Raw genomic sequence first — 21,328 nt, 5'->3', positions numbered from 1 at the left:
AAGTCGGTCATGAGTCATTTGTGTTTGGTCTGTTGAGTGAGTTTTTTCAAGTTATTTCAGTTTGCCATTGAGTCGGTTTGAGTCAAGTTTCAGTCAATTTATCATTCAATAAATGAGTCAAAGTCTTGTGTTGTTTGCCGAAATAATGACTCCAATGCCCAATGGTTGCAAGCACTGGTCTGCTCTCCCAGATGTCTAAGGTTCTTGGCACCTCCAAGGAGCTACCATCCCCATTGGAGCCAATGTTAGTGTCAGTCTTTCCAGCCTTCCTACAGTGATCAAATATGCTCTTACAAAGTGGTCTCAGAGTTTCCAAGTCAAATTTTGTCATTTCAAAGAGTTTTCAAGCAAAATTTGGTCACTAGGCATTAGGTCTAGGGTTTGCCCAAATGTCAGTCCATGTCATCATTCAGCTGAGTTTATCATCATTCTTAGGGTTGTCATTATCATGTCAGTGTCAAATGAGTCATTTTACACCTTGTTCATGCTTCAGTTGCCGCCCAGGCAAGGTCATTTCCCTCTCCTAGGGTTTTGAAGGCAATTTATCTTGGATGGTCAAATCACCGGCAAAACTTGTTTCCTGATGTTCATACACCTTCCCCTATCCTTAAAGTACCTTATCAAACACTTCCCATCCCTTAGATCCGCCAAATTCCTCATTTTTGCACAAACCCTAGTTTCTAGCTACAACCTGGCAATTTTCTAGGTTGGGCCTGTGTTTTGCCCTTTTCGACCCCTTCCCCTCACTCAATCTCTGAGATTCCACTTTCCCCTGCTTCCTAACATCCCTCCCTACTCCCAAAAATTTCCCCAAGAATTTAGAAGCCCCCTATCCCCTTCATTTCGCTCCATTTCGACAAAATTCCTTGCTTCACACATCGGGACAAGTCGCACTCAAATGATGTTCCAGAGCAATCAAAGATGAATTTTGGAAAACTGAGAGAGGTTTTTGTCCACAACATGCCAAAGAAGAAAAACCTCTTTCACTTTTTACACAGGTGTCATGGTTTGAGAGAAATGTCAAAAATACCGGCGAGAATGAAGGTGCTCCAAGGACGGTTGGCCAAAGCACAAAAACGAAGGAAAACACCCGATCCACTCCAAACTTTGGCCAAAGCCTCTTTGACTGAGCATGGTACTTGATTGGGGACTCACAGCCCAAATTTCAAGAAATTTGGAGAAAATTTTGTCATTTGTGAATTTTTTGTACACTTTTACAGGTTTTGGCCATTGGAATGGTCTCACCCCGAGTGAGACCATTTTGGAGGACTGCTCGGAATTTTGAAAACTTGGCATTTTTGGAAAGAGCATGCAAAGAGAAAAATTACCAATACTTGGGAGAAGCCTTATTTTGAGATTTGAGCCTCCAAAAGCTCAAAATACATCAAAAAAATGACTTTCTGCCCACTTTTTGAGTTGCAGAAAGTGACCTTGGGAGAAATGGTTTTTGAGGGGGAAAAACAACTCAAAATTCAGAAATTCCACTTGGGATGGAAATTAGACAGACCAAGCTTTCCAATGAGCCATCTTGCACCTGATTTGGATCAGTGGAACCCACTCAAAAGGTGCTGCAAAGGGGCGCGACCATTTGAACAGGGGGCGCGACCATTCGAGCCAGCTTTACCAGAATTGACCTTTCTTGTCAAAAAACATTGTTTTGACTATGGTTGACCATTTTTACTTGTAGATGATGGATAAATGTAATATTTTCATGGCACTTTGATAGATTTTATCTCTCTTTACCCTTCTAGAAGCTTCCTTGATGTAAAAAGTGAATAATTAATGCATGAATCAGTTAGCTAAGTAATAGAGGCAAGTTGTTGGACTGCCTATTATCTAGTGCTTAGTTTAGAATTAGTTCAAACTGCTCCTAGGAAGCTGAGCTCGACCCCTAGAGGTGGGGAAAGGAGTTAGATGGTCTAGATGGTCTATATTATGCTCTCTCCTTCTCATTTTCATGGTTGGACTCTTGTGGAAGAAAGCTTTCATTGTATATTGTACATTTATCTCTGCAATTTAAGGAAAAGGAAGGCCAGGGTTTTGCAGACATCATTGTGGATTCTTGTGGATTGTTGTGTTGATGGTGTGTTCTCTACATGTTCTTGTAAGTTTTGTTTATGTATTCCACATCTCTCTTTTGCTTCTAATTGGACAGATGAAGTGGTAAAGTTTGAATTCATGCTTTGACATGCTCAGCTTTTTAGTTTGTTCAATATTTATGTTTTCTACTGTCTAGAGAGGATTCAAATTGGTTGTTTGCCCTCTTTAGCTCCTCCTCTATCATTCCTGATCATCCACCTCAGATTAAGGCATCAGCACTCACTCCTACCTTGCCCCTAAGATCACCCTGCAAAAACTGTGCTCATTCCCCGCACCCTGAATTGCACTTCCACCAATTGCCACCAAAAACCCCAAAAATCATTAAATCAACCCCCTTATCAATTTACTAGCCTAAAATCTTTATTATTAATTGGTCAGCCTAATCATATTGAAAGATCTATCGAATCTGACCCGAGAGAGCCTTCTCATACCTCGTAGGGCTAGCTACGAGGTGAAATGGTTTGATGTAGCCTTGAGAGTTTGTCTATCTCAGCCTAGGTGAATTCCAAGCGCTAACATAGTGGCGACCATACTGGGGAGAACAAATTGATTGTTTGCTTATTGGTGTGTTTAATTCATAAGCTTAGACGGAGTCTGAAGGTACGCCAGGTAGCCTTCGAAAACGCTCTTGTTTTACATCAGCGTTAGTAGATAAACGCTCCTTCGGTCGACCTCCGTGAGCTTGTGGATTAAACACTTCATCTGCAATTTACCCCAGTACATGTATCAAGTTCAGATCTGATTGTTGATGGTGAACAACGATCAGACACTTGAAAGGCTGAAATCATTCACCTGGCGACTCCTTTCACTGAAGAATCCAGCAATCAGTGCTTCATGGTGACTTCACTGCAGAGAGATCAGTAGCTTTGAGATTTCTTGAGATGGATCAGATTGCAAGAAGATATGCTCCCTTGAGCCGAGATCACATTCCAGGTTTTCCGAATAAAATTCCGAAGGTAGATTGGTCAAGGAATTTGCCTACATTTAATGATGATGGTAAGAAGGATGCTGCTTTACATCTAGTTAGATTTCATATGCATATTTGCAAATTCAAGATCAATTTTCCTGAAGATTGCTTGATGAAGATATTTTTGGCCACTCTGGAAGGTGAAGCCCAATCATGGTATGAAGGTTTGCCGCCTGCTTGTATTTATTGCTTAAAGGATTTTCATGCTATGTTCATTGAAAGGTATAAGGACTCTTATCCATCATTGAATTTAGTTCAAGACTGTTGCAAGCATGCTTATAGTTTTATTGAAAGCCTTGAGAAGTTTTATGAAGATGATAATTTCATGGATGAAGAGATCATGGAGGCTTTGTATGAGAATCCATTTCAGCAACATGAAGAGAACCTAGAGGATTCCCATAGAGACGATCATGAAAATTGGCCGCAGGACCAAGATCTTAGTATGGTGGAAAATGAAAAAATTTTGCCTCTTGACAATCAACAGGAATTGCATGAAATGGATCAGCAGTATGAGGAAAATCTGTATACTCCTTCACTTGAAATCAATGAAGACAATCACTGTTTGAGCAGAAGAAAACAAAAGGCATTATCTCCTTTGTCCGAAGAGGAGATAGATCAGCTCTTGAGAGGTCTTGCTCCAGCTCAAGTTAATGCAGATTTGCAGTGCACACATGGTCAAGAAGATGATGGTGGACCTTCTTCCTCTTCTGAAACGGATGACAGTCTTGTAAGCAGCTTTATAGATCAGCAGGTTGAAATTTGTTATATGGCTGAAGATGGTGAAAGAGAAGAGCTCATTTCAGATCTGCCCACAGAAGAAGACAGCATGCAAAGCCTGCATGAGGAGGTAATTCAGTCAGTTCATGAAAAGCAAGATGACATCTTCATTCAAGTAAGTGAAACAGTTCCTTTGGATGAATTTATGGTAGATGATAGAACTGTCATTTTTGCACTTCAAGAATCAGCTGAAGTTTCTTTCCTTATGATTGAAGAATGTAATGAGAATTCGGTTGTCATATCATATGAAGATCACCTACCATATTGTCTGACCACCGAAGATTCTAGCATACAGGATTACCTTTCAGATTCTTCATATGTTTCATGTGCTGAAATGTTTTTCCAAGAAGAGATCTGCTCATCTACTTGTTCAGAGTTTTTTGAAGCCCATGAGCATACTTTTATTGAAGCACATGAGGAAGGCAGATCAGAAATTGAAACAAAAGACACCTTGTTCTTTCAGCAGGAAGTGGCAGTGGCAAATCTTCATGTTTTTCAAGATCCTCTAGCAAGTTTGTTGCAACCGGCAGTGAAAGTGATTATCGTTGTGTTCAGTGATGAAGGAGATCATGGTCAGCTATGTTTTTGGATGCCCAATTACCAGTATCTACTGTTGATCATGAGATCTGATTGGGAGAATCAATCAAGAAGGCATCTGCTTGATTGGTTGCATTGGCATTTTGATATAGTTTGATGTATATTGTCTTGTAAGAAACACAGGTGGTTGTCATCATGATTTCAAATCTTGATGGACTGCTGCCCTTCAAAAAGCTTTGTAAGTTCTTGTTTTAGTTAAGTCGGTCATGAGTCATTTGTGTTTGGTCTGTTGAGTGAGTTTTTTCAAGTTATTTCAGTTTGCCATTGAGTCGGTTTGAGTCAAGTTTTAGTTAAGTTTCAGTCAATTTATCATTCAATAAATGAGTCAAAGTCTTGTGTTGTTTGCCGAAATAATGACTCCATTGCCCAATGGTTGCAAGCACTGGTCTGCTCTCCCAGATGTCTAAGGTTCTTGGCACCTCCAAGGAGCTACCATCCCCATTGGAGCCAATGTTAGTGTCAGTCTTTCCAGCCTTCCTACAGTGATCAAATATGCTCTTACAAAGTGGTCTCAGAGTTTCCAAGTCAAATTTTGTCATTTCAAAGAGTTTTCAAGCAAAATTTGGTAACTAGGCATTAGGTCTAGGGTTTGCCCAAATGTCAGTCCATGTCATCATTCAGCTGAGTTTATCATCATTCATAGGGTTGTCATTATCATGTCAGTGTCAAATGAGTCATTTTACACCTTGTTCATGCTTCAGTTGCCGCCCAGGCAAGGTCATTTCCCTCTCCTAGGGTTTTGAAGGCAATTTATCTTGGATGGTCAAATCACTGGCAAAACTTGTTTCCTGATGTTCATACACCTTCCCCTATCCTTAAAGTACCTTATCAAACACTTCCCATACCTTAGATCCGCCAAATTCCTCATTTTTGCACAAACCCTAGTTTCTAGCTACAACTTGGCAATTTTCTAGGTTGGGCCTGTGTTTTGCCCTTTTCGACCCCTTCCCCTCACTCAATCTCTGAGATTCCACTTTCCCCTGCTTCCTAACATCCCTCCCTACTCCCAAAAATTTCCCCAAGAATTTAGAAGCCCCCTATCCCCTTCATTTCGCTCCATTTCGACAAAATTCCTTGCTTCACACATCGGGACAAGTCATACTCAAATGATGTTCCAGAGCAATCAAAGATGAATTTTGGAAAACTGAGAGAGGTTTTTGTCCAAAACATGCCAAAGAAGAAAAACCTCTTTCACTTTTTACACAGGTGTCATGGTTTGAGAGAAATGTCAAAAATACCGGCGAGAACGAAGGTGCTCCAAGGACGGTTGGCCAAAGCACAAAAACGAAGGAAAACGCCCGATCCACTCCAAAATTTGGCCAAAGCCTCTTTTACCGAGCATGGTACTTGATTGGGCACTCCCAGCCCAAATTTCAAGAAATTTGGAAAAATTTTGTCATTTGTGAATTTTTTGTACACTTTTACAGGTTTTGGCCATTGGAATGGTCTCACCCCGGGTGAGACCATTTTGGAGGACTGCTCGGAATTTTGAAAACTTGGCATTTTTGGAAAAGGCATGCAAAGAGAAAAATTACCAATACTTGGGAGAAGCCTGATTTTGAGATTTGAGCCTCCAAAAGCTCAAAATACATCAAAAAAATGACTTTCTGCCCACTTTTTGAGTTGCAGAAAGTGACCTTGGGAGAAATGGTTTTTGAGGGGGAAAAACAACTCAAAATTCAGAAATTTTACTTGGGATGGAAAGTAGACAGAACAAGCTTTCCAATGAGCCATCTTGCACCTGATTTGGATCAGTGGAACCCACTCAAAAGGTGTTGCAAAGGGGCGCGACCATTCGAGCCAGCTTTACCAGAATTGACCTTTCTTGTCAAAAAAAACTGTTTTGACTATGGTTGACCATTTTTACTTGTAGATGATGGATAAATGTAATATTTTCATGGCACTTTGATAGATTTTATCTCTCTTTACCCTTCTAGAAGCTTCCTTGATGTAAAAAGTGAATAATTAATGCATGAATCAGTTAGCTAAGTAATAGAGGCAAGTTGTTGGACTGCCTATTATCTAGTGCTTAGTTTAGAATTAGTTCAAACTGCTCCTAGGAAGCTGAGCTCGACCCCTAGAGGTGTGGAAAGGAGTTAGATGGTCTAGATGGTCTATATTATGCTCTCTCCTTCTCATTTTCATGGTTGGACTCTTGTGGAAGAAAGCTTTCATTGTATATTGTACATCTATCTCTGCAATTTAAGGAAAAGGAAGGCCAGGGTTTTTCAGACATCATGGTGGATTCTTGTGGATTGTTGTGTTGATGGTGTGTTCTCTACATGTTCTTGTAAGTTTTGTTTATGTATTCCACATCTCTCTTTTGCTTCTAATTGGACAGATGAAGTGGTAAAGTTTGAATTCATGCTTTGACATGCTCAGCTTTTTAGTTTGTTCAATATTTATGTTTTCTACTGTCTAGAGAGGATTCAAATTGGTTGTTTGCCCTCTTTAGCTCCTCCTCTATCATTCCTGATCATCCACCTCAGATTAAGGCATCAGCACTCACTCCTACCTTGCCCCTAAGATCACCCTGCAAAAACTGTGCTCATTCCCCGCACCCTGAATTGCACTTCCACCAATTGCCACCAAAAACCCCAAAAATCATTAAATCAACCCCCTTATCAATTTACTAGCCTAAAATCTTTATTATTAATTGGTCAGCCTAATCATATTGAAAGATCTATCGAATCTGACCCGAGAGAGCCTTCTCATACCTCGTAGGGCTAGCTACGAGGTGAAATGGTTTGATGTAGCCTTGAGAGTTTGTCTATCTCAGCCTAGGTGAATTCCAAGCGCTAACACATTGTCCCTACACTCTAGTCTCAACTAGGTATTTCTCTGAAATGACATGCATGATTTTCTCATGAGGAAATCTTCAGTTAACTGGAGTAGCACTAGTGGACGCATTAGTGCACCAACTGAATGTTAGTCCTCTATTAGTTTCAAAAACAATTTAGAACTAATTAAATGGAATTAACTTAGTAAACTGAGTGATCTAATTACCAACTCAATTTAAACTCATATTGGACCCCTAAAATTTAGGGACAACATATACATCACTATAGAAAGACTTCCAACTCGAAATTCCTAAGCTAATTAAGTTAATTAAACTTAGTTAACTATTTACAAGTTTCAATGAGAATAGAATTCGATTATAATTCTCAGTTTAATTCAAGGACAAATTAAATTGGAATTTATTTTTGCCATTTCTCGACAGTCCCTCTCAACAAGAAAGGGATTATCAGCTACCCCATTCCTGTCTCTATGAAACTTAAATTTACATCATGACAATTCCTTTATCAAAATGTCAACATATTTCTCCTCCATGGGAATGTACTCTAACAAAATAATCTGCCTCAATACACAATCTCTGAGATGAAGAAATCAGATATTAATATGCTTGGACCGATCATGAAAAACTAGATTTTCGAAGAGTTTGAGACAACTATGTTTATAGCAGTAAATCACAGTTGGATCCATCTCCTGACCAATAAAATCAACCAAGATCTTCCTCATCCAGATGGCCTCACATGATGCTTGACTCACAATCATGTACACTACCTCTTCCGAACTGGGTGAAACCGGTCTCTGTTTCTTGTTATACCAAGAAACTGTCATTGACCTAAGATTGAAGATCCCTCCTGATGTGCTCTTCCTGTCGGATGGATTCCCTGCCCAATCTACATCGGTGAAGCCTTGAAGCTTCACTCCCTTTGTCCACTTGTACCATAATCCATACTAAGAATTTCCCCTAAGGTATCTCAACACATGCTTTACAGCATTCCAATATAGCTTGGTAGGCCTAACCATTGCTTCACTAAGCTGGTTAACCATATAGCACATATCTAGTTGTGTGTTCACCAAGTACATCAGTGTACTCACAAGTTTCCTGTAAACAATAGCTTCCACTACTTCCCCTGAAGTAGCATCCTCCTTCCTCCAGTTACTTGCTAAAGGAGTCTCCATGGGTTTGCATCTCTCCATGTGGAATCTCCTGAGTATCTCGTTGGCATACTTTCCCTGAGACAAAAACAAATCCCCATCTCCCTATCATACCTCCATGACAAGAAAATAATGAATGATCCCCATGTCCTTCGTCTCAAACTCTCTTACAAGGTCTTCCTTGCAAGACTTGATCAATTGATCGTCACCTGTCAGTATGAGATCATCAACATAAAGTACAATGATCAACATTTTACCTTACACCTCTATGTGATAAAGGTTTGCATCTGCTTCACTCTTCGTGAAGCCCAACCCAATGAAGTAGCTATCTATCCTGGTGTACCAAGCACGGGATTCTTGCTTCAGTCCATACAACACTCTCTTGAGTTGGTACACATGCGACTCACAGTCAAAGGTCTCAAAACCTTCAGGTTTCTCTATGTACACCTCTTCCTCAATCATGCCATTAAGGAAGGTTGTCTTCACATCCATCTGATGTATCTTCCAACCCACCTGTGCAGATAGCGCTAATATAGATTCAATCGATGAGTACCTTGCAACAAGAGCAAAGGTCTCATCATATTCAATCCCCTCTACCTGTGAAAAGCCACAGGCCACAAATCTAGCCTCATGCTTCTCCACGCTGCAATATGCAGCTTGCTTTTTCTTGTAAATCCAACGGGATCTGACCACTAACAAGTCCTCTGGTCTCGGGACCACAACCCAAACATTGTTATGGAGTATGGAGTCATATGCCTCCACCATATCATCAACACATTCGCCCATAAGAGCCACGTATCCAGAGTACCTCTCAGGTGACCTCCTCTGCCTGCGCTGAGAAGTGGGTGCTCCCACATTCTCCCGTGCATCATCCAACAACATGTCAACCTCTCTGGTGCACTTTCTTCCCTCTTTGGAAGACTCTTCCCAAGTGGATGTCTCCACTCCTAGATCCTCTGCATGTGGCTGGCCCACATCGATATGAGGCTCCTCAACCTTAGGAGCAAAAATCTCCTCATCTGCATGTAGCTCAAGCTCCCTCCCAAGGGAAACTTGCATCGCCATCTCCTCATCGAATTTGACATCCCTGAGAACCACTGTCATCCTAATAGTAGCAAATCACATCTGATAGTTGTGAGGTGTATCAGTGTACCCTAGAAATATCCCCAACTCTTTTGTAGGTCAAGCTTCTTCCGTGCATCTTTGGTCACATGGAAATGTACCAATGACCCAAAAATCCTGAAGTGAACTAACATCTGGCCTCTTACAGGAATAAGCCTCCTCTAGTGTCTTCATCTCAACTATCTGATGTGGGCTACGGTTCTAAACATAAACTGTTGTGTTTCATGCCTTAGCCCACAAGTGTAGTGGTAGGCCCTGATCATGCACATCTCCCTCGCTGCCCCTATTGTGCTTCTGTTCTTCCTCTCGGCCATTTTGTTGAGGGTTATGGTGAGCCGTCAACTCCTGTTTAATCCCTTCCGCTACACAGAAGTTCTTAAACTTATTTAGGACATACTCACCACCATTAACACTCCGTAGAGATTTAACCTTCTTTCTCGACTCTTTCTCTACCAATGCTTTAAACTCAAAAAACGTTGTGGAAGTTTGATCCTTTTTCTACATGAAAAATATCCAAAATTTTCAAGAGAAGTCATCAACAAATATAACATAATACATGTGTTTGGATGTGGATGTTGTCTAGAATGGTCCACACACATTTGAATGGACTCGCTCTAGAATAGCCTTTACTCAACTGTCTCTGCCGTGAAAGGAAGACTTGGTGTATTTTCCAAAAGTACACCCCTTGCATGTATCAGCTTGCTCAAACGTACCTTTGGGAAGACCAGTAGAGATCTGTTGCAATATCTTCAAAGCCCCATGATGCAAGTGGACCAATCGCCTATGCCACAACTCACCAACGTCTTGGCTCTGCAACTTTTCTGCTTTTCTGCTCAAAGAAGCACACTCCTCTACCTCTAGCTTATATAAATTCTTCACCCAAATCCCTATCTTCTTTACCTGATCATGGCTATGTGTCGAAGGAATTCCTTTCCTTTCGAGAAGATCACATCATAGCCTTTATCATCAAGCATGGCAATGGATACCAAGTTCTTCTTCAGCCTAGGCACATACATAACATTCTTCAAGGTGAGTGGATCCCCATGCTCCCTATGAAAAGTAATCATGCCCAATCCAGTAACACTATACTTCCCATTGTCACCCATCTCGATATGCATATGGAGATCTTTCTCCTCTAATTCACTAAATAAATCTTTGTTTCCAGTCATGTGGAATGAAGCTCCACTGTCTAAGTACCATACACTTCCCATCATTGATGACACCATGCATGCAATGAGGGAAAATTCCAATTCAAATTGAGAGGCTACATCCTCACCCACCGCTCCTCTTGGGGACTTTTTCTTAGACTTCTTGAGTGGACAAATTGTAGAAAAATGGCCTAGAACATGACAATGAAAGCACTTAACTTTTTTCATGTCTTTATTCTTACCTCCATGATAAGAATCAGATTTTTAATGGGAAGATTTCCCTTTCCCTTTCTTCTCCTTAATCGCTAAGGCACAATTCTCTTCATCATCAGTCTTTGATGAAGAGCCATCCCTGGTGTTCCTCCTGATGTTCTCCTGCATCAAATATGATCACAGTTGTTCCCAATCTGGTAGCTTCTCCCGACCATTAACAAAGTCTTAATAACTATGCCAACTCTTTGGGAGTCATAGAAGAGAAAGACTAACCATATCATCCCCGACAACTGTGATTCCAAAACTTCTAATTTCATCACGACTTTGACTGAACTTGGTCAAGTATGTTGGAATAGTCTCACGTTTCTCCATTTTGATTTTTCGAAGTTTTTCCTTCAGTGCCAATTTCCTTTGGTCACTGTTGTTCTGATATAAGTTCGTTAATGCTTTCCACATATCATATGGAGTTTCCTTTCCATGTAGACTCGCGACAATATGGTCTCGAACTCCCTCAAGGATTATCTGCCTCGCCTTCACCACACACTTCTTCCATTCGGCCAAATTCTATGCATCTAATGTTGTTGGCTTATGAATTTCTTGATCAATGAATTCCTTCAAGCCATTATCCTCTAGCACAACCTCCATTCTTGCCTTCCAAGATATACTCGAGCCGCAAACCACAGAACGCCATCTGCCAATCCTTAAGTATGTATTGCAAATTTGAATTTCACCTATAACCCAAAACTTAAAACTTCGAAATATCCTCTTGTATATTGTTCTCAGCTTCGATACCACGTAGAAAACCTTGAATATTCACAAGCTCCTGCAATGTACTAAATCACAGGACAAGAATCTAGTTCTACTTTTAACTAGGGGAAGCCAATAGATCGATGAAAACAATAAGAAGAAGAAGAAGATAAATCAATGGCACATAACACAAGATGTATCTGGAGAAATCCACTGCTCAAAACCCCGCTATTTTTATTTCATATATCAGAAATATCAGTGAAGATACAAAGCTTGTTCTCACTAGAACAATTTTGCACAAGTATGCTCAACTCTTTTAGCTCATAAACTAGCTCAAGCCAAATCCTTAGCTTATTCCATAGCTCTCCAAGCCCCTAATCTCTCGCATAATTCCTAGGATGAATAGCTAGTATTTCAATGGAATTCATGCTTCCAAAACTTGGCAATCCAAACATAGGTTCTTCTTTGATTGCATGCATGAAATTTACAACTCAGTAAATCACACAACTAATAGTACATTTTCCCTGCACTCTAGTCTCAACTAGGTATTTCTCTGAACTGACATGCATGAATTTCTCATGAGAGAATCTTCAGTTAATTAGAGTAGCACTAGTGGATGCATTAGTGCACCAACTAACTTGTGTTCCTCTATTAGTTCCAAAAACAATTTAGAACTAATTTAACTTAACTTAACTCATTAATCTGAGTGATCTGATTTCCAACTCAATTTAAACTCATACCTTACCCCTAAACTTTAGGGAGAAAATATACATGACTATAGAAATACTTCCAACTCAAAATTCCTAAGCTAATTAAGTTAATTAAACTGAAATTTCTTGTTGCCATTTCTCAACATATCCCTTAAACAAATCAAAAACCTCCTTGGTAGTCTTCTCATCTAAGTAATCACCAATAGAATCGAGCTTGGGTCTCTCTTCAGTCCCAATATTTATTTTTTCCAATTTGAGTCATTGTAAATGCAGTGCATCAGTAACAGGGTCTTCTTTTATTCCTCACTCCCCTTCATACGCTTTAAATGATAAATTCCTTCATTCTTCTAAATCGTCATTAGGTTCTCTATTAATTTTTCTGCAAGCTACAGCTTCATGAAACCCCAAATCATATTGATGTGAAAAATCTCCATATATGTTGCATTGAACAAAAGCACTTCCAAATGGGAATAACACCCTTTTTATGGCCTTAAGAGGTTCAACTATCTTTTCATCAATATCATGAAATGAAAAATATTTACATAAAAAGGGTACCAGTCTTGTGGAATAGTACCCAATAGATGAATGAAATTATGTGTCCACATCACAACTAGTACCCCATCATCCTTCCAGGTGGAAAAACAATTCTGGATAAGCCTTTGTGGGTTAGTACATCCATCATAAATATGAATCTTAGCGAAGGTTCTATCTAAAGGTGATAATCTATAAACCAGACCAGTTTTAATAGTATCCCAATCATGAAATTGTTCACAATGGGTTTCCCACCATATTGCAGGGGTCGCTTGTAAAGAAACATTCATTAAATATATCTTTTGACTTTATTTTATTCAGGAATCAACTTCTTGAATAATTTTTACAAGATATTTAGTGTCAATCCAACAAAGACATCTAACAATTGCACAATGTCGTGAATGAAGCTCATGTTCTCCCTGCTACCAATCCTACATCACAAAATTAGACCCTGCCTTTGTATATTGAACACTTCTCCATCGGATGGATCTCGCAACCATGGGGTTGATATAATCCTCCCTTTTCCTGGTAGTCAGTTGATACAACTAATCTAAAAAATTGGGTTCTTCAACATCATCTATAGGCTCATTAAACCTTAGGTCTTGATTCAGATCCAATTGTTGTATGAACCAAACTCCATCCACCTCAAAGGTCATAGATTCTTGTTTTATATCGATCACTGCATAATTTTCAAAAGCCTAGTCGATACCCAACAAACATGGATATGGATCCTTGTCACCCATAATATCAATTACTTCAAAATTTGCATAAGTCTTAACACCATAAATATCAACTTTGACATCTTCTAATATCCCGATTGATATAATACAATATCGATTCACCATATGTATTGGATGGGTGAAAATACCAATTTGGGTTTCCCGAGAGCCTCCCAAGTTTTTCTTGGTAAGATATTAACATCTGAGCCAAATCCAACATGGAATCCTTGATCTGATATCCAACAATTTGAGTATCATTCTGAAATTCTCTTTTGGTTCTCTTCTTATTTTGCCAAACTCACCTAGAATGTCTTTCAGGAAGATTAGTAGATGTTGGGTTGTGTTATATTCTTTCCACGACTAGCCCACGTAGTTAACTAGGGGTTTAGGAGGGGGGCAGAGCCCCCCCTTTGTTGCACCGATTGCGTAGTGAGGGGAGTCATAGGGGGTTTGAGGGGTGCAGGTAACCCCACTCTATGGGGTCCGAGGCAGTGCCCCAGAAAATTTTGGTTTTGGAACCTATGTTAGGTTAGGTAGACCCACCTATGGTTTTGTGCATGATTTTCGCACATGTTTTTGGACGCGATGGTTTTCGGTCCATGGTATTGGATGCTTTGGCATGTATAAATATGTACTATAACATTGTAAGGAACATAATGAAAAATCAAGCTGGTAGTCCCGGTTTTGGGATCCAGGGGAAAATATCTGTGTATATGTGTTTTATGTGTTATGCTCTTGCATTGTTTATTTGTTGTGTTTTAGAATTCGTATGCAGGTAATTTCTGTACAGGGTTAAAACCTACATTTGGTATCAAAGCCTTTTTTGGCTTCAAGGGGACACCTTTGTTGCTGAGGGGTTTCACTCGGGCCTGTGGCAGACCCTGTTCAATGGGAGATCTACGAGATCGATTCTAGTGGTGAAAGAAGATGGCGAGCAGTGGAAAGATAGAGATCAAGAAATTTAATGGTTTGAGTTTTGAGTTGTGGAAACTCAAGATGGAGGATCTGTTGGTGGATAAAGATCAATGGATTACGGTAGATCTGGGTACTAAACCAACGAGAGTGTCCGATGAAGAATGGAAGAAGTTGGATCGGAAGCTAAATAGCACAATATGATTTTGTGTCTCAGATTCAGTATTGTTGAATGTATCAGGGGAAGCTACGGTGAAGGATTTGTGGGACAAGTTATGGACTTTGTACCAATCTAAGTCTGTGGTGAATAAACTGTTCCTGTGAAAAAAAAAAAAAAAAAAAAAACAAACAAACAAAAAAACAAAAAAAAAACAAAACAAAACAAAAAAACAAAAACAAAAACAAAAACAAAAAACAAAAAAACAAAACAAAAACAAAAACAAAAACAAAAAAACAAAAAAAAACAAAAAAAAAACAAAAAACAAAAAAACAAAAACAAAAAAAACTGTATAACCTGAGGATGAAAGATGGAGACTCGATGACAGAGCATCTGAACGCATTTAATACTGTGGTAAGTCAGTTAGCATCTGTTGATATTAAAATTTCAGATGAAGATAAGTGCATCATTTTGTTGTTCTCTCTACCAGATTCATGGGATAGTCTGGTTATTGCAATAGGTAGCAATGCAACTGCATTGCAGTTTGATGAAATAGTCTCATCCTTGCTGACAGAGGAGATGAGACGGAAAAATATGGAGAGTCGGAATGGTGATGCCTTGTCTATACGAGGATGGTCCCAGAATAGAAACAAAAATAAGTCATCGAGTGGGAGATCTAAATCTCCAAAAAAACCTGTAAAGGTGGTGTGCTGGAAATGCAGAAAGGAAGGGCACTACAAAAGGGACTGTAAATCTAAATCTCCTGATAAAGGAAAGGGATCTGATGATGCTCCTTCTGCAGAGGTGAAAACCACCTCATATTAAGGTGGGCATGTGTACTTGGCTTCTTCAAGTACACATGTAGATCATGAGGCATGGTTGATTGACTCAGGTGCATCCTTTCACTTCACTCCCCATGGAGAGTGGTTCTGCGAGTATGAGAAATACGATAGTGGTGATGTCTTCTTAGGGGATGATAGGAAGGATAGAATTGTTGGTCACTGAAAAGTAAAGTTGAAGTTAAAGGGTGGAAGGGTTAGAACACTTCCGGGTGTTTTACATATTCCTGCATTGGCCAAAAATCTAATTTCTGTAAGCAAGTTGGATGATGCAAGTGTAAAAACAGTGTTCGATAAGGATACCTGTAAGATGGTTCGGGGAGCACTAGTATTGATGTGGGGAGTTCGGATTGGAACTCTATACAAGCTACAAGGTAGCACTGTTGTTTATGGGTGCAACAGTTCTGTGGTTCCTAAAAGTGGAGTAGAAAATCTAGTGGTCTCTGGAGAGAAGACCATGTTGTGGCATCAAAGGCTTGGACATATTGGAGAGAAGGGCCTTCGAATACTTCATGGTAAAGGTATGTAGAAGGTATGAGTAATAGCTCTCTGGATTTTGATTTCTGTGAAAATTGTGTATATGGGAAGCAAAATCAGGTGAGTTTCCCCTCTGGTGGCAAGAGGGCGAAACATATATTAGAGCTTGTGCATAGTGATGTGTTTGGACCTATGAAGATTCCATCACTGGGTAAGTCTATGTACTATGTATCATTTATAGATGACTTCTCAAGGAATACATGGATATATTTCCTTAAGAAGAAATCTGAAGTCTTTGACAGGTTTAAAGAATTCAAGGCTCTGGTAGAAAACTAGATAGAGAAGAAGTTAAAGGTGCTGAGGACAGATAAGGGTGGAGAGTTTTGTAGTAAGTAATTTTAAGAATTCTATAAAAAGTGTGGTATAGCACGGCAAAAGACTACTCCATATACACCTTAGCAAAATGGAGTTGCAGAAAGAATGAACAAGACATTGATGGAAAGGGAAAGAAGCATGCTCAATGGTGTCGAGTTAGGACAGGAATTCTGGGCAGAGGCAGTGGAGACATCATGTTACCTGGTCAATAGATCACCTTCATCAACGTTGGAGGATAAAACTCCACAAGAGGTATGGGTTGGTAAGAAACCCTCTCTTTCACATCTGAGGGTATTTGGATGTGATGCATATGTACATGTTCAAAAGGAGAAATGAACCAAGTTGGATAGTAAATCTGAAAAGTGCATCTTTATTGGGTATAAGGATGGTTTAAAGGGTTATAAGCTTTGGAACCTAGTAACAAGAAAGGTTTTGTACAACCGAGATGTGGTGTTCAAAGAGGTGAAAGATGTTATTAAACATGAAGTCCAACCAAAGGAACCTGAGAAGATAGAGTTTGAGCTAAAGGAGGAAGAATCAAACTCTACAGCAGAGGAGGAATCAGAAGATAAAGAGCCACAAACTTCGAGTGTGAGAAGATCAGTTCAAGAAAGAAGGCAGCTAGAAAGGTATAGTCCATCTGCTTTATGTTCAAATTTTTCTTTATATATTACTGATGATGATCCCAGAACTGTGAAGGAAGCAGTAGATTCAAAGGATGGAAAACTCTGGAAAGAGACCATGGTTGATGAAATGGCATCTTTGCACAAAAATTAGGCTTGGGATCTGGTGGAGTTTTTGGCTGGAAGGAGACCCATTGGCTGCAAATGGGTGTTCAAGAAGAAGACAAATGTAGAAGGAAAGGTGGAGAAATACAAAGCTCAGTTGGTAGCAAAAGGTTATTCCCAGGTGCCGAGAATTGATTTTGGTGATATTTTTTCTCCTATTGCCAAGGTAACTTCTATTAGATTGCTTTTATATGTTGTTGTTGCTTTTGATTTTGAGGTAGAACAGATGGATGTGAAGACAGCATTTTTTCACGGGGATCTGGAAGAGGAAATCTACATGAAGCAACCTGAAGGCTTTGCGGTGAAGGGTAAGAAAGAACTGGTATGCAAGTTAAAGAAGTCTTTGTATGGGTTAAAATAGTCACCAAGGATGTGGTATCAGAAATTTGATACATTTATACGGGAACTTGGCTTCACCAGAAGCAAAGAAGATCACTGTGTGTATTTTAAATTAATTGGTGAATGTGTTATTTATTTGGTCTTGTATGTGGATGAGATGTTGCTCATTGGAAATGACAAAGAAATTATCCAGGATTTGAAGACCCAATTGTCCTCCAAATTCGACATGAAGGATCTTGGTGCTGCAAACTATATTTTGGGCATGGAAATTAAAAGAGATCGGGCAAAGAGGAAGCTTTGGTTAAACCAAAGGAAGTATGTCGAGACAATATTGTAGAGATTTAATATGCAAGATAGTAAACCGGTGAAGGTTCCTATTCCTATAGTTGTAAAGTTATCTGCTAAACAGTGTCCCAAGACATAAGAAGAGGAAGAGGACATGTCCTGTGTTCCATATGAAAGTGCAGTCAGTAGCCTGATGTATGCAATGGTCTATACTAGACCAGACATTGCACATGCAGTGGGAGTATTGAGCAGGTTTATGTCAAAACTAGGAAATGATCATTGGACAACAGTGAAGCGGGTTTTCAGGTATTTGTGTGGCACTAGTGATTATGGTTTGTGCTACCAAGGAAGACCAGGATTGGACAAAGTGTTGGATATTCATGGATTTGTTGATGCAGACTGGGCTGGAGATCTGGATCAGAGAAGATCTACAAGTGGGTATGTGTTTAACCTATTTGGAGGTGCAATTAGTTGGATGAGTAAGAAATAATATATAGTGGCACTATCAACTACAGAGGCAGAGTACATGGCAGCCACTCATGCAAGCAAGGAAGCAGTTTGGTTGCAAATATTGTGCTCAAGTATGGGGTTAGTACAGGGAGCTATAAGGATAGATTGTGACAGCCAAAGTGCAATTTTCTTGGCAAAAAACCCTACATATCATTCAAATACAAATCACATTGATGTTCAGTATCACTGAGGGATATGATAGAAGACAAAAAGGTGTTGCTAGTAAAGGTGGACATTTTGTAGAATACTGCAGATGCATTGACAAAATCTGTGAGCTCTAAGAAGTTCTCTTGGTGTAGAGAAACAATGGGCATTGCAAGGCTAGATAAATGACTAAGCTCTCTTGTGGCCCCCTATGAAAGAAAAAAACAAGTGGGAGAATGTTGGGTTGTGTTATATTCTTTCCATGACTAGCCCACGTAGTTAACCGAGGGTTTAGGAGGGTGGCAGAGCCCCCCCTTCATTGAACCGATTGCATAGTGGGGGGAGTCACAGGGGGTTTGAGGAGTGCAGGTAACCCCACTTTATGGGGTTCAGGGCAACGCCCCGGAAAATTTTGGTTTTGGAACCTTTGTTAGGTTGGGCGGACCCACCTATGGTTTTGTGCATGATTTTTGCACATGTTTTTGGACGCGATGGTTTTCGTCCCATGGTTTTGGACGTGATGGTTTTCGGTCCATGGTATTGGATGCTTCAGCATGTATAAATATGTATTATAACATTGAAAGGAACATAATGAAAAATCAAGCTGGTAGTCTCGGTTTTGGGATCCAAGGAAAAATCTCTGTGTATATGTGTTTTATGTGTTATGCTCTCACATTGCTTATTTTCTATGTTTTAGAATTCGTATGCAAGTAATTTCTATACGAGGTTAAAACCTACAGTAGAAATAGATTCTTTTGAGAATGGGTCATCCTTCACAACAACTTGTAACTTTTTGCGCAACTGACCAACAAGTTTCTCATCATTCATTATATGTAATAATATCTTAAACCGTTCTAGGATTGGCCAAGATGTCCCCTGTGGTGGTCTAGGACTTTTGGCTGACACTTGATTTGGCTACTAAATTCGGGTATCTTGAGAAGACATTGATTAATGGAATAATTCAACTACATATTTATAGTATTCTTTCTGTTGGTTGGAATCTGAAGAAATTTGTGCAACTCTGGCATTATGTGGCAGTGGGGGACCCATATGAAAACTCAATGATCCTTAACTCCTAAGCCATGGGAATTTGGTGACATGATTCCTGTCAACTTGGCAGTGTGTTTACCATACCTAAGGTCACATGGGTCACGCAGGAGAAATATCGTTCAATCTCTCAGTAAGAGTGGAAATTTGATTCTAAATTCCCATAATAACAGGGTCAGGCAAGGGAGCACCCAATTTATAGTCCTAAGGATATCTAGCCATTGCCTCAATCTACATTACATCTTCCAAAGTGTCTTGCAATGTTGAAATCTTTTGTTTTGATAGTGGAATCTGATTCATAGGTATCAAATCTTTAATAAAATAATCCCTTTGATGATGAGGATCAATGGGATATGATAGTTTACTAATAGCATCTTTGAACCATTGCATGCACTGCCAAGCATATTCTCCTTCTCTTTGACAGATATCCAACAATTCTGCCAAGCCTTGCTGATTCGACTAAGGTAACTTAAATTCTTGAAGAAATTCTTGTTTTACAACATCCATAGTGGCATTAGGATTTACATCGATTCACTTAATAAACCATTGAAGCGCCCGATCTCATAGAGTAGTTTGGAACTCAACACGTTTAGTGGTAGCAGGAGTCTGTCAAGGCCTCTAGATAGCTTCACAAATATACCAATGTTTTTTGACATTTTCGCCACCCCATCCTGAAAATTCTGGATATTGGGTAAGCGATCCAACCATATTTCTAGCCATGATTGTGTGCCCTGGCTGAACAATTATAAATCCCTTCAAACTCGGCTGAAAATTATTGATTGAACTAGACTAAACATCATTGTTGATACTACTTCCTCCGCTAGATATACAACCACTATACCTAGAGTATACTTACTGAATTTTGAGAGTTTTAGATAACTTAGACAAGAATCGATCAATATTTTGATAAAGTACTAGGGGAGGGTTAGTAAGAGGAGGTGTTGTAGTTGTATGTTGCGGGTTGTTGTTACTAGGGACCGACTCATATTCAAAGAACAATCACCTCATCAAAAAATGCATGTCATCATGTATTGATGTATTCTCCCCTGACATTATAATCAGCTTGGTGGCTCAGGCATATGAAATCCTTCTGACTCCAAGTGGGGACTACTAATTTGAACTGAACTTCCTCCAAAACTGTCGTCGACGCTTCCTACTTCACCAAATGAAGGTTCCTCATGCTCTCCATTTCTCTGCAACTCAAGAATATCTATATTATACTTTCTCGACACTGAACCTATGTGACCTCTTCTCCCATCCTTTACAATTCCCTCCTCCTATATCGAATCTCTTGCAACTTCCTTTATCGCTACTCGTCATCTATTCTCGCCCTTCGCAATGCTCTAAAATATCGTGCCTTACGCAATTCATATGGATCCATCACAGCAACCCCTCATTTTCCTTAACTAGATAACATTCCTCCCATTAAATCTAACCCCCATCACCTAGGTTTTAAAGCAGCCATACAATCTTATTGGAATAGTTGATTTTCTTCAACTCTTAATGCCTTGATCCACAGGAAAATTTCTTTCAACAATCTTCCCCGCAATCCAAAATTGAAAAATGCTTTTGCTCAAGAAAAGAACTGATGATATTCAGCTACAAATTCAATTAAATAACATTTTATTGTTGCATTTACCCAAAAACCAACAACCCTTGTCAAATATGTATCTAATCGATGGAATACAACCAGAGCAGTTGTTGACTAGTCTCTGTGAATTGCAGGCTGACTTCCAACCCCCACATTGAGTTGCAACCATTTTAACCAATCATGTAGCTTCTCAGGAATCTCACACCATAATATTTTGTATTTCTCACAGGCAAGTTCAGCGTATAGAACTTTTGACCTAACCCAATCTAGGTTCTTCTATCTCAGATG

This window comes from Pinus tabuliformis, chromosome 1_2 (genome assembly GCF_031772625.1).
Source record: "Pinus tabuliformis cultivar Carrire ecotype Pingquan chromosome 1_2, CPIR1, whole genome shotgun sequence".
Classification (NCBI taxonomy): domain Eukaryota; kingdom Viridiplantae; phylum Streptophyta; class Pinopsida; order Pinales; family Pinaceae; genus Pinus; species Pinus tabuliformis.
Note: the sequence above shows the minus strand (reverse complement) of the source record.